The following is a 12895-nucleotide window of genomic DNA, read 5'->3' on the forward strand; positions in this document are numbered from 1 at the left end:
AATAGCACTCCAACAAACATACTAATGTACAAATCCTCACATTCGTCCTCTCTTTCTTCCTTAGTTGATATTATTTGTGAATACATTACTCATGGGGAAAAAGCATTGAGTGAAGTTTCATAGTGAATACAGAAATCATTTCTATACCATGTCTTTTAAGGACCCAATGTGAAAGCTGACTATAGAACATCAATGTGAAATTATAGCAATTTTGATGGAGATATCAGTGATATATTCTTTGTCATATACCTGGAAAATCTGATAGAAATATTTTCAGGATTAAACCTCAGTCTCTGTGGATGTTCCTAAGAATGCTATCCGTTGAATATTAATTGTCACAAATGTTTCACCATCTGACTTTTATCACTAAACAGAATTAATAAATGTTTCACATTGATACTTTAATTTTTAACTTCCTGACTGCCTCCATTCACATGCACTCGTTGAGTCCTCCAGCCAACGTTGCAGCAGGCTCGCCTTATCTCACTGGTAAGTAACCAACGGTCAGAATTTATCTTTCAGAAAAATAAATCTGATGTTGCCCAACTTCACCCCCTGTCTCGGAAAGTTTCTGCAATAGGACATTACATTATGCTTATCTTTGCCTTCACAATAAAATCCTGCATGATAACTGCACTCCTCAGCACACTGCCTAAGATGCTTCTCATCTGGCGCTAAGCCCCGTATGCGTCCATCCTCTCTTCCCAGCTGATCCACTTCTGACAGCCCTGCCTGACCTCTCCTTGACAAACCCTTTCTCATATCACAAAGGTCTTTTCCTTCCTCGCCTGATAAATGGTTACTCATCTTCTGAGGCTGTTTCAAAATGAGAGTTCTCATTAAACTCATGGAAGCACAGGTTTTCATGAGAGCCTGGAGACCGCAGGGCAGGGAGCCCTGGGCCCTGGGAACATCCTGTCTCTCCTCCTGACCTGCTCCAACCTCCCCAGCAGGGAGGGGCGCAGCACTTTGTTGCCACAGGGTTGAGGCGGAGGTTGACCCTCTGCATGACCTTCACTGCCAATGCAAGTGGAAGAAGCGTCACTGCTCCCCAGTGGGAATGAAAGCCTCCTTCCCAGCCATCAGGCTCCAGTGTCGCCTTGGTGGAGGAATCAGTGCTCTGCAGCCTGATAAGGGAGGAGGTCAAGAAACCCCACTCAGGCTTGTCTCATAGCTAGGGCGTCCGGCCACTGTTCTTCTTGTGGTGTTTGCCAGGGATACAGTGATCATTTCTACAATTTATCTGCTTTGCTAGTGCTGTGCTGTAAATGTGTGCCCCAAAGTTCCCATGTTGGCAACTTAATCTCCAAGGTAAGAGTATTGTGAGCTGGGACCTGTAAGAGAAAATGGGCTCATGAGGAGCTTGCCCTTGTGAAGGGGTTAATGCCACGATCACAGGAGGGGTCACCAATAAAAGAAGGCCTCTGCCCCTTTCATCTCCTGCATGCAACCTCGCCCCATGTGATGCTTATATGAGGTGACCAGAAGTCCTCCGCAGGACAGCCCTTCAATGTTCGAACTTTCTGGCCTCCAGAACTGTGGGCCAATACATTTCTATTATTTATAAATGACCCAGTCTGTTGTATTCTGTGATAGTAATGCAAAACAAGGATATTGTATGCCTGTATCAAAACATTACAATGTTGCCTATTACATGCACAATTATCCTTTCAATTAAATTTTTAATTAAAAAAAAAGACTAAGACACCAAGGCTATTCCTTTCTTCATTCTCTGTCTAGAGAAATCAAGCTTTTGTGGGAGCTATTTTGTCTGCATTTGTAAGTCTTTCCAGGGTTCCAGTTTTTTTAGATTCTACTCTGTGATACATGAAGCAAAGAGAAAGACTAAGGAATTCACCACGTTGTCACTGCTTGTGTCAGGAGATCCCTCTGCAACATGCCTTTGCTCAGCTTTCAGATCTTCTTTTTATTATTTCACATATAACACTTCAGGCTTTGGGTTGTGTCTAGTAGTAGAAACCAGGGGGAAATATGTCTGCTTTATGGAGGGGTTTGACTTATTTTTGAACACCTTGAAAGTTTATGTATAGAACAATTTTGCAAATAACTTTCGACTCTTACTGGTGGGTATTTGCACCTAATCTAGTCCCAGTCTACTACAATCTTTTTGGAGTTTTTTCTCTCCATTTTTATTTCACTGGTCTTTCCTCTTCCTGTTAGAAAAAAAAAAAAAAGACAACAGAAGGGAATAAATTCTCTTTCTCATACCTGTGAAATCTTAGCGAGGGTTATCAAGTATCTGCCTTGTGCCTATTTCAGCAGCTTATGTGCAGATTGAATTTTCTTTCACCCCTGTACAGAGAGAAAGCTGCTGAAACATTTTATCCTGTCACTTCTGAAATGGCTCTCACTACATTCTAAATTGGTCATAACAGGTAACAGAGACTAATTTCAAATATTTCCAGTGCAGTAGAAGGCACTGTGTTTTGGGCTTGTATCTAGATGTACTCCAAAGCTACATGGGGTCATCGCTGGAGAGTATGTGGTGCTGGGATTAAGGTTTAGTCCCTAGATTGGCTTAATGCAGTTCTGGGTGACACCACCCACACAGTGAGTGCCTGGGTGGAAGATAAAGGGACCAGAAGAAGCTGCTTGTCTGTTGCTGCTTTGTGTCCGTGATGCCCCTCTGCCAGGCCACCCTGCCTCAGTGCCAGCCAATTAGGAACTGAAACCTCTACAAACTGTAGACTAAAATAAACCTTTCCTTCCTTAACTTCGGGTGCCAGGTATTTGTCTCAGCAACAAGAAAAGTAACAAAGACACACTGGATGCTCAAAAAACCAGTCCACTGAAAGTCATCTTTTAAAAGCAACAGGGCGAGACAAATAGCCTCAGCTTTGTGTTCAGTGTCTGCTTTCCTAAGTGATGCTGTTGGCTGATCATCTTGACCTCTTCAGTACTGCGGTAGTACCTCAGTTTACAAACTTAATTCATTTCATGATTCTGGAGAAGGCAGCCACATTTGTGTTCGTGCAAGGACGATGGCTGAGGTCCTGTTCATCCCGCCATGTGGAGTTCATGAACAGAAGCAGAGTTTCACCCAGTGCTTCTGTTCACAAACCATTGAACCAATGTATTACTGTATATCTTACTATCAAAACTAATTACCATTTGTATCTCTAGAATATTTTTAATTACTGTTCCCTTCAAATAAGTAGAGAATCTAGCCATTGAGACGGAGGAACAAGAGGTCTTAGTGTTCATTTCCATATAGAAATATTTGATTTAGCAACGATATGCACAAAAATACCTTTTTGAGGAGTGTAGAATTTACTTAAGAATTTTTAGTACTCCCAATAAGCACAAAACTTGAGAAAAATTGCATTGACTGGGAAAAGCAACAATTTCAATATATTCATGTCAGCCCTTCTTCCCCTCCAGCAGAGCACACTGCTAAAGGATATCATCTCTATCCACAACTTCTGGATGGGCGAAGAGAGGAAAGCAGGTATTCGGTGTCGCAGAATGCATTGCCTGAGGAGACTGTGTTTATTCTGCCTCACCTGGAGCACTGATGAAATAGCTGGGATGCCTAGAGGCAGTTAAGAGTCAAGCAGAAATGGGGGCTGCTTGCTACACTCAGCGTGAACAGATGAGACCAGAAGTAGGCACATAACTCACTGTGGCTTTGCCACAGGGAAAGAGGAAGTAAATGCCGCCTGCCTCTAACATCCTGATTGATGGTACAGGACTCAGAGACCAGAAGAAAGAAATTATAGGCTCATGTAAATAAAAGGAAAAGAAACCAGCAAACCCCTCTAATGGAAGTGTTTACTCTCAAGCCCCAAAAGCACAGCTGTGAAAAAGGATTGAGAGCCTCCCAGAATCTCCTGCCAGACTGATTGTAAAAGCCTCTCCCTGTTGATGCCAGTCCATAAAAACCAGGAGGGGTGTAAGTCACTTGAAATGCATGGAAATGAATGCAAAGTGTGGGGAAACAAAGAATCAGGGTAACATGAGACAACCAATGGACCAAAATAAACTTCATGAGTAACCCTAAGCAAAGAAAGCCTGACAACAATTCAAAATAATCTTAGAGAAGCTCAGTGATCACAAGAGATAGCAAATCAACAAATAAACTCAGGGAAACAAGACAGGAACAAAGTTAAAACATTAATGAAGACATAAAAACTATAAAAAAGAACCAGCCAGGAATTTTGGAGCTGAAAAGTAAGTATCAGAACTGAAAACTTGATCACAAGATTCAGTAATAGACTTTATCAAGCCAAAGAAAAAATCAGAGATAGGACAATAGGAATCATACAGAGAGAAAAATAAAAAACAGAGTTTACATGGCCCAAAGGACTTACATAATACCATTGATTGAAAAAAATACACATCACTGATTCTCAGAAGGAAAGGAAGAGTAAAAGCTTATTTAAAAAAATAATGACTTGGGGCTGGGGATTTAGCTCAGCGGCATAAGCGCCTGCCTTGCAAGCAGGCAGTCGTGAGTTCGATCCCTGGTACCGGTAAAAACGAAAAAGACAAAAAAAAAAAAAAAAAAAAAAAATGACTAGAAACTCCCCAGCAGTTTAGGGAGAGAAATGAATATCCAGAGTAGTGAGCTCTAAAATTCCCCCACAGAACTATGCACTGAGGTATATTATGATTAGATTGGCAAAAGTCAAAGACAAAAAGAATTTTGAAAGCAAAAAGGGAAAATCAATTTGTTTTCTATCAGGGAGGCTCTTCTTTATTAAATATTTCAGTAGAAAGTTGGCGAGTCATGAGGAGGTGGGAGGATACATTCAGAGTACAGGAAGGTCAAAAGAACTGACAACCAAGAATTTCATCCTGAGCAAAACTGTCCTTCAAATATAAAGGAGTTATAAGACTTCCCAGACAAATAAAAGGGTGTTATCATAACTGAGCCTGACTTTTTAAATGTGCTAAAGGGAATTTTAGAGTTATAATGAAAGAATGTTAAAAACACCATAAAAGCATATTCAATATAAAATTAGCCAGTTAAGGTATTTCTGCACAATTAAAACATCACAATAATGTGATGGTGGTATTTCAACACTTTTTATTCTACTAAAGGTATTAAGTATAACTATAAATTGGAAGTTGTAGATTTTTATTACTAATAGATAAAAATATAAAATTATGTAAGTTATGGCATAAAAACAAAATTTTAGATAGGGAAAAGTATAAAGTTTTTGTGTGTCTTTGTCTTCATTTCCATACAGAAATATTTGATTTAGCAATGATATGGACAAAAATATCTTTTTGAGAAGTATAGAATTTAGTTAAGAACTTTTGGTACTCCCCATAAGTACAAAACTTGAGAAAAGCTATTATCAGCCTAAAACAGACTATTACAATTCTAACTGGTTTTATGTAAATCTTATGACAATGACAAGGAAAATATATATAAACTTAATGTCTGTACTACTTAAGTAATCTACAAATCCAAAGCAGTCCATGTCAAAATGATTTTTTACAGAAATAGAAACAAATCCCAAAATATGTGAACATGCAAAAAAGACGCCAAGTAGCCAAAGTAATGTTGGCCAAGAACAAAGCTGGGAATATCCCTTCCTGATTTAAAAATATATTACAAAGCTGGAGAAATGAGATCATATATAACTACTATAAAAACAAACAAACTGACTAAGAGAAGAGAGCAGAGAGCCTGGAAATTAACTCCTGTGTATAGAGTCAGGTCATCTTTCACAAGAGTGCCAAGAACACACAGTGTGGACAGGATAGTCTCAACCAATGGTGTCAGGAAAACTACACATACACATGCAAAAGGATAGAACTGAGCCTTTACAACACATTTAAAATTGGTTGAAAAAATAAAAACTTAAATGTAAAACTTGAAATTATAAAACTCCAGGAAGAAAACACAGGGGAAAAAATTCATGACCTAGATCTAGGCAATAATTTCTTACATACGCTACCAAAAGCATAAACAAAAACAGCAAAGGCACAACTATGTCAAAATAGAAAACTTATGTACAGCAAAAGAAACAATCAATAGTGTGAAATATACCCCATGAAATGGGACCGGATATTCGCCATTGTGTTGACCACACGATGGGCCCTGAAGAGTGGCGCTAAGTGACTGTGGACTAAGACCATGAGCCGAAATAAATTGTTGCACCTTTAAGTTGACTTTACCAGGTACTTTGTCACAGCAACAAAAGCTGACTCACACAAAAATCTGATATTCAAAATGTATAAGGAAAATCTACCACTGAATAGCAAAAACAAATAACCCAATTTAAAAACAGGTTGAAGGACTTGAAGAGACATTTCTCCAAATGTCATACCAATGGCAAATAGGTTTCTAAAAGATTGTTCGGCATTACTAATAATGAGCAAAGTATGAACCAAACCCCTAAGAAGGTACCATCTTATACATGTTAAGATAAATGTTATTAAAAAAGAAACAAGTGTGATCAAGAGTGCGGATAAGTGGGAACTCTTCTGTGCTTTGGCGGCCACTACAGAAAACAATAAATTAAAAGCAGAATCATCCAGGACCCAGCAATCTCACTCTTGAGCATATATCCAAAAGAACTGAGACCACAGTCTTGAAAAGATATATGCACTTCACGCAGCATCCTTCACAATAACCAAGACACAGAAATGACCTAAATGTCCATCAATCCATTTATTGCTGGACAAGGAAAACGTGATGTACATAAACTAAGAGAATTTTGTCACCTGTGACAACACATATGACATTATGTGAAGACAAATCAGACAGTCACAGAAAGACCAGAGCTCCACAATTAGTTTATGTGGGGTTTCTAAAATAGTTAAACTCATAGAGGGGTAGGAGGAGATGGAGAGCTACTATTTAACAGATAAGTTTCATTTTATGAAATAAATTCTAGAGCTCTTTCTAACATTGTGCCTACAGCCAACAGTACTGTACTGTGTCCTTAAATTATTATGGAGGATAGATCTCAGGTTAGGTGCTCTTACACTTAACAAACCTAAAATACTACCAATCTAACCTATAACCTTCCAAATGACCTACTAATTATGCAACAATTACATCATTCTTATTTTCTTTTCTTTCTTTCTTTTTTTTTTTTTTTTTTTTATCGGTACCCGGGATTGAACTCACTACCACATGCTTGCAAGGCAGGTGCTTATGCTGCTGAGCTAAATTCCCAGCCCCATCATTCTTATTTTCTATGTACCATGAAAGTTACCTAGTTTTTAGCAACAAATTCAGAAAAAATATGTTTGGTGAAACAAACAAACAAAAAATCTATATTCAAGTCATCACATGTGAACATTTAAATAATAAATCATTTCAAAAGTCTTACATTGGAAACAACAACAGCAACAAAACAGGTGATGGCAAACTCTTAAAAACAGCAGAGTTTATAATACAACACATTCCAAGAAAATTTCCCATCAAGACAGGTTGATTTTTAAGGTAAGAGAGCTGTGATGGGATGGAAATAAAGAAATTTTGCATGTTACATAATATGCTTAAGACTTTCACTCCATCAAATGCAAACAACTAGCCTTGGACTGTCCACTCATTTCGGGCAGTCACACATGCCTGGAGCTGGCTGGAGAGAACACAGTCACCGCTCCTGTTTTGCACTGTGGTGGTGAAGGCAGCAGATTCGGTAAACAGGTAAGGAGGGCCACTTCTGTGTGTAAGTGCACAGAGAAAGTAAAAGAGTTACTTTTATGTTTCAAAGCAAGACTAAAGACAGGAGAGAAGCTCCTCGAGCGAGGGTGACCAAGAAGGCCTCTTACAGGAGGTGGCTTCCAAGGGGAGACCTGATGCTGTGACACTGTCCAGGCAGAGGGCAGAACAAAAGTGAATGCTGCAGAGGGAACACACTGACACTCTCAGGGCCTGAAAGACACAGTGTGTGTAGTGTCCAAGGGCCAGCAGCAAGCGATGGTTCCAGAGAGGAAGGCTGCGGATGACACTATAGCGGGACCTGACTTACGGTGGGCACAGTAGAAACTCCCCGGGGAAGAGCTTGCAGTGAAACAGATCAAAGAGACCCAAAGAGCTCCCGCGTGCCCCAGTCTGTTGGAATTGTTTGTGAGCATTTAGATGAGGAGTCCGTCACCGGCCCGGTGTATGAATCTGGAAGTCAGACAAGAAGTCATGTGGAGTTGCTGTTAGTCTTGGAGTTGTCCCAGAGACCAGGAGACAAGCAGACAAGGATTCAGATGCAAACGCATGACTTGGGAAGTATGGCAAGCGTGAGTGGAGAAAAAGGAAGTGGCCCAAGCAGGGGAAGGCACCTACTTAAAGGGACACAAGGAAGCTGATTACCAAAGCGGGTGGCAACCAGGGAACCCAGGAGAAAAGTGCCCAGAGTGCGCCCCCATGAAGGCAACTGCCCCAGGACATCCTCCCACTTACCAACAAGGCCCAAGAGACAGTATTCCACCACCACCACCACCACCACCGCCACCACCACCCCACTCAGTGAAATGCAGCTTTGCAGAGAGGCTCTGATGAGCTAGCCCCTGTCTGAGGTGGGGCTGGGGAGCGCCCCCTGCTGGCCGGATTCACTGGGTCCTTGCATTGGTTGACGTGTGAATCTCCCAGGCCTGCTACCAAAAGAAGAACAGATGCCAGCCAGACAAAACCAGAAGTGTCTGCAAAAGACCTTGATGGGAACACCGGTGCCTCTGCGAACGGGGAGCTACAGTCTCGAATGTGCGAGTCTCTGTGTGAGTGTCCCGTGTTCCTGTCTCGTTCTTGTCCAGTGTGTGACATTGTTAGTACATGGAGCATCTGTCGCTATTAAACAGCCTGCCACCGCGGCTCCCATCACTGCTTCTCCCAGCTTTCCCTCCTACCTCACTCATCCCTTCTTCTCATTTTTCTCTCTTCTTCAGCTCCCAACCCTGAGACTCCATTTCTTTATTAGCATTCTCAAATGAGTGATGAAGGTGATCTCATTTCCCTTTCCCCAGTAATCACAGTAACACCATTAACAATGACGTCCATCCTTTGCTAGCACTAGCACTGAGTTCTGTCTTGAATCCTGTAGAAATACTAAATGATTTAACCTTCCCAACCTCTAGAGATAGGCGGCTACTACTGACAGATGAAGCTCAGAGATGTTCAGTCCCTTGTCTGAAGTCACAGAGCCAGGAAGGGCCAGAGCTAGACTGAAGCACAAATGGTCCAGCTTAAGGCTGCTGCAGACACTGTCTAGACAGACAACCATTTTCCTGGCCAAGGAAGTGGCCAGTGGAGGTGAGATACAGCCTTCAGGATGCTCTTGGGGCACCTAGATTTAACCTTGCCTGAAGCCAGCACTTTCTTTGATATTCCTAGGACTGTTCAGTTGGTATGAGCTGGATTTCAGTCACTGTCAGTCATAAGCATTTGACTTTGCTGTAAATATATTTCAAGGTTTCTAATAGTAACACAGAGTGAAATATACTTTGACACATCGATATCTACGAAGATTGGAAATGAAACAGCAGAGGTAAGGGAAGCTGTAGAATCCAGCTGGGCCCCTGCTCAGGGACAAGGCCACACTGCCCACTCCTGTGGGATGGTAGCAGGTAGCCAGCGAGGTTCAGCTCCAGGCACAGGGGTTCAGGGTGTGGGTTTGGAATTAGGCTGTTGAGGTCCAAGCGCACAGACTCAGACTGTCTTACTCTTAACTTTTCCCTCAGATCATGTTGCTCATCTGGAAAATGGAGGTAAGAACAGAATGTAGCCCGAAGCCCGCTTTCTCCTTCTCCCTAACATGAGATTCTGGCATCAGCTTCTCAGCTTAGCTTGTTCCTTTACCCTCTAAGGGAAGTGTTCTGGTGCCAAAGCTCTTCTGAGGGCCTGGAAGATCTGGTGACACGAAAGAAGTAGGACGAGAAGGGGCTCTTCAGAATGTCATGGCTGGAGGTGATGGTGCTGGACTGTAATCCCAGAACTCCAGGAGGCTGAGACGGGAGGATTTCAATTCTAGCCCAATCTAATTTAAAGACTTGGCAAGATCTTATCTCAAAATTTAAAATAAAATAAAATGGCTAGGAACATAGGACACGTCTCAGTGCAAATGCCCTCGGTTCAATAAGCAGTACCACAAAAGAGAAGGTATGTGCACATGTGCATGTGTGTGCATGTGTGTGTGTGCACATGTGTATGTGTTCAGTAAGTCATCTTTCACGGTGCTGAGGAACCTTTAATAATGAATACGGTCATTTGAATTTTTTTTACCATATTTGTTGCAGGTAACAGTAGCTTAAAACTGGATCAAAGGGACATAGGTTTGTTAAGAAGGAAATCAAAACACAAGTAGAGGCTTGAGGTTAGCATTCCTCATCCTGCCTGGCTCCGAAAGGCCGAGCCTAGCAAAGGGAAAGCGCCTGAGTCCTCCCGTGAGCTCTCGAACTGGAACTTCGTGGATGCCTCTGAGTATGTGGACTGGTACCAAACCCTGGGTGAGGTGGAGGAGGCTGCATCTCCTCCTCGTCTTCCACCTGCCATGTGCTGTCAGGACCGCAGCCCTCCCCGTTCCCATGCAAAGGCTTAGCTCCACTGGACTTGCATGTGGTCATACCGGTCATACAGCGATGATTAAGATAAAATGAGGTGTCATGGTTTCTATCTAGATGTCTCCCCATAGCCCTGTGCACCCATAGATACGGCTTGGAGGAGGTAACTAAGTCATGGGGTGTTGTCACTGATGCATCTATACCGAAGGGTGATGTTGGGGAGTGGAGGGTGGTCAGTAAAAGTGGTCAGGGCGGGCCTGGCCTGGAAGGGTCTCCCCCGCCCAGCTCCACCCGTGGCCTCTGCGTCCCCACCGCCAGCCCAGGAGCCCCTCTGCTGCATCCAGGCCTTTCTGCCCCAGTATGGAGCCAGTGGAATATGGACTGAAACCTCTACAAACGTGAGCTGAAACAAACTTCTTTAAACTGTGGGTGTCCTGAGTGCTGTGTATCAGAGATGAGAAGAGTGACTAAGATGTGAGGTGATGAGGCCAAGCGGAAGGCCTCTGGGGAAACCAACCCTGCCCACACCTTGGTTTTGAGCCTCTAGATCCTAGAACCATAAGGAGCTACAGTTAAGCCAAGCTATGGCACTTCTGATGGCAACTGTAGGAAAGGAAACAGTCTAAGCCAGTGTTTTCTGAGTTCAGAGCCCCTCAGTGTGCCCATGTGGATCTGGCCTATGATTCTAAGGGGCAGGTTGTAGGAAGGCAGGAATCTGGAGGCATTGGCTACCCATGTTGGTACTTGTCAGTCTTGGGAGACTCAGGCTTCCAGAAATCACCAGCTGCTAGAAATGAATTTGCCAAAGTCCCCTCGATGATAATCACAATCACCAAGTAACGTAAAAAAATCATTAAGCAAGAACTAATGATAGCAGCACTGAGACTGACTGTAACTTGCTAGACTCTGCTACTCTGCTGTATTCGTGCACCAAAGGTGCCCAACAACCCCACCAACATTAATCCTCATTGTTAATGTCATCAGCATCCTGCTTCTGTCCTTACAGGAAACCCTGCACTGATAACCAAATGAGACACAGGGAGGTGCAGAGGTTTGTCAGAGCCACACAGACTCCGATGGTCAGAGTCAAGGTTGCAAACTGACGCCCAGCTCCAGCACCTGCACACTTACCGGTCCACACAGACTCATCACACAATGCTTATTGTGAAACACCCTAAAATACGGAAGTACAGGGAGGAGAATAAGAAGTAGCAGGGAAGCATGACCTGGGGGTGGCATTGGTCCCTCAGAAGGAAGCCTCCCACATCCTGCCCCTCAAGTCATTTACCAGTCAGAGTTAGGTCCTGGTGACCATCCTGAGTCTTAAAAGATATCAGTATGCCAAAAAGAATAATATGGCTCTTGCTTTCGAGAATGGTCAACTGTTGGGGGAAAAATCATTCATTGCTGAGTTTCCAAAGCGCTCTGGTGTGACGCAGGTCCTCCTCCCCTCTCCTCAATGTTAAAATTCTCATTTTTAATGTGAGTGTGATTAGTATTCTAATCACGTACTTACGCAAATATCCTGTTTTGGTGGGGGGATGTTACAGGCAGCTTAGTTAGATAGAAATATTAGAGGCAGGCAGACAGGGCTGGGCCCTTGAAGGAGCCAGGGTGCTGGACCAGGTATCTTGTAACCTTGAAGACAGACACCTCCTGCTGTGGGCCAGACCCCAAGAGAAAAGGCAGAACAAGTACAATCACACCCTAAACATAAACATCAGGGGCTGATATTCTGAATAGTTATCAATCTTAAAAGATATCAATATGCCAAAAAGAATAATATGACACCTGGAGGCAGCCAGAAGGAGCCATTAGCCCGACCCCTGACCAGCAAGGACCCTGTTCTGTATTCATGCTAGGTGATTCGCCTCCTCATTTGATCCCGATTTAATCAATTTTACCCGAGTGATTACACTCATAATCTTATTGGTTGACCGAGTTCTGTCCCACCTTATGCCTGCCCACCTTGCAAGTTCCCCTGTTTTCCCCACCTTGAACCTGCCTCACCTTGTGGTTTTGTTTTATAAAAGTCTGGAAAAGACAGAGCCCTTTGGCAACCCACTTGGCACCCCTTCTGTCTTTCTCTCAGATAAAAGCTTTCTTTTTCTCAATAAATATATTCTGCTCCGGAAAAAAAATCCTGTTTTCTCATTTTTCTCCATTCATGGTTGTCAGTATTTGGCAGACAGGGGTCTGAGGGTCAAGGCAGCTGCCAGGGCCCCTGCTGGGTTTATTTACAGCCTCACCAGTTCCCACATGGCTACAGATGGGTCCTCCGGCCTTTGTCTAGCACTGTTATTTTTCTGGAGCATGTGAGGAGTGACCCAGATTTTCTAAATTCCTGCAATCTCTTTGAAATAGCAGCCACTTCAAAGGAAGGATGTATGATGGAGAACACAAACAAAATATTTCTTCT

This window comes from Cavia porcellus, unplaced genomic scaffold (assembly GCF_034190915.1).
Source record: "Cavia porcellus strain 051 isolate PalLab524CR breed Dunkin Hartley unplaced genomic scaffold, mCavPor4.1 scaffold_22, whole genome shotgun sequence".
Classification (NCBI taxonomy): Eukaryota; Metazoa; Chordata; class Mammalia; order Rodentia; family Caviidae; genus Cavia; species Cavia porcellus.